We start from the raw sequence: 2,631 nt of genomic DNA on the forward strand, positions 1-2,631 counted from the left end.
GCGCCCTAGAACCCCTCTCTCCCCAAACCCTAGCGCCCCTCCTCCACATATCTCTCCCGCAGCGCATAGGCGAAGCCCTGCCGGAGATCTCCACCACCACCGCCACCACGCCGTCGTGCTGCCGGGATTCCGAGGAGGATCTACTACTTCCGCTGCCCGCTGGAACGGGGAGGAGGACGTCGTCTTCATCAACACCATACGTGTGACCGAGTACGGAGGTGCAGCCCGATTGTGGCACCGTCAAGATCTTCTACGCGCTTTTGAAAGCGGCAAGTGATCATCTTCTGCAACAACGAGATCTAATCTCGTAGGCTTTGGAAATCTTCAAGGGTTAGTCTCTTGATCCCCTCGTTTCTACCGTCTTCTAGATTAGATCATGGCTTGTGTTTTCGTTCTTGCGGTAGGAAATTTTTTGTTTTCTATGCTATTAATCCCATCATGGAGGAGGTGGGGTGGGATTATGGATTCGTGTTGAGGAATACTCCCTCCGTCCCAAAATGTAAGGCTTCTAAGGATTGGTCAAAAGTCAAACCTTACAAACTTTGACCAAATATTTAGAAAAAAATATTTACATCTACAATATCAAATTGACATATTAAGAAAATATACTTTAGGGTGAATCTATTGATAATGATTTAGTATTGTAAATATTTATATTTTTATGTATAAACTTGGTCAAACTTTAAAAACATTGACTTTTAACTAATCCTTAGACGCCTTATATTTTGGGACGGAGGGAGTATATAAAGAGGGGAGTTATTAGGGGTAGGTTCGAGATGTTTTTCTTGAGCTAGGCTCTCGGAGAGCCAAAACATATACACTCTCACAACCGAAACAGAGGAGGTGGTATTACCTCTGTTTCGATGAACAAAATGAACGTGTGTTTCAAGATGAATTTAACAAAAAATTGAGCAACAAAACCTTAATTATATTATACAAATCCTAATTATATTATACGTAACTACTATCATTCGATTCTTAAAAAAATTCAATGATGCTAATTTTATACTAATAATCTTTATATATTTAAAGTAATTTCATGTAAAAGAAAAAACATGAAAAACGAGAAACCCCTAAATGGAGGGTGTAGTAGTTTGAGTGGTGAGTTAGTATTATGAGTAGTGCTTCCTCTATTTTCGAATAGAAGGCCACAAACTCACACTCCCTCCGTTCCTTTCTATAATGCCTATAGATTTTTGGCATTTGTTTCAGAATATAAGATTGTAGCTTGGTTTTTTTTTTCAATTACCCCCTCCCCCGTTCAGCTCCCACACAACATACGTGAGAAAAAATCCATACAAAATTGGAAACAATTGAGATTCATAATGCATGGTCCAATGATTCCTTAAAGTTAGGCATCAATGTTTTACTTTCCTTAGTTGAACTTGGCTGCACATATATGGAGAATCAACAAGAGAGATTTGTGGGATTTATTATGGTAAGTTATGAAGATATGGATTTCCCAAATTTTACGTTGATCTCAAATCGTTCAGCTAGGGGGTCTTATGTAAAAAAATACTCTTGCGCTAATTTCCGTGCTAAAAAACTATAGACACTATAGAATGGAACAGAGGGAGTATTTCAGATACCAAGAAAACAAAACCTACTAATAAATGGCATGATTAATTATGTGAAAATACTCTTGTGTTTCGTGTTAGATAATGTCTTGCATGTGGTGCCTCATTCTCTATGAGTGCATGCAACATTCACATTAATGAGCACCATTTCTTCTCTATGAGTGCATGCAACATTCACATTAATGAGCACCATTTTACGAGGTAGAAACCTAATCGTTTTTTTTCTCGATTAGTAATGTTAGCGACCTTGCATAGATGAAAAATGTATTTTTGATAATGGGAGAGACGAGGATGGTAACATAGGTAGATAAAGTATCATAGCACAAAATAAAAATACATCATGTACATAAACTTGCATTGATATTCTATAAAATATTAAATATGATGGAACTATGATATACTCCCTCTTTCCCAAAATAATGCCTATAATATTTGGAGAAAGTCAAAACTTCTCAAAATTTGACCAATCATATAGAAATAAGTGTCAACATTTATAATCCCAAATTGAACCATCATGAAATATATTTTTCATATTATATGCATTTAAAACGGTAGATATTTTTTATATAGTTGCTCAAACTTTTAAAAATTCTTTGACTAAAACTGTATGCATTCTAATTTGGAAAAGAGGAAGTATTAACTAATAATACTATATATTGTAGAGATGATATTATATCAGTATCATATGCATGATGGTAGTACTACCTCCTTTCCAATTTAGGATGTATATTAGGTTTGGTAAAAAAGTCAAACTTCATAAAGTTGGTCGAACTATATGTAAAAATATATTAACTTTTATTATAACAAATAGGATAAATACTTCCTACTCCCGGGTGTAGTTACACCTATATCTAATATACTGTCATACGCATTTTCAGTATGTTCATACACTATATCTAAGATACTCCAAATCAAGTTTGGTGAAAAAAATGCAAGTGAACTCATAGTTTGCACTATATATCATAAATACATGCTTATCTATACGTAAAAAATGAGTGTACGTAGAAAAATCTACATACTGCCTACAATTAGTATATATACTACCAAAATTGTT

The sequence above is a fragment of the Lolium rigidum genome, chromosome 7, assembly GCF_022539505.1.
Source record: "Lolium rigidum isolate FL_2022 chromosome 7, APGP_CSIRO_Lrig_0.1, whole genome shotgun sequence".
Taxonomy (NCBI): Eukaryota; Viridiplantae; Streptophyta; class Magnoliopsida; order Poales; family Poaceae; genus Lolium; species Lolium rigidum.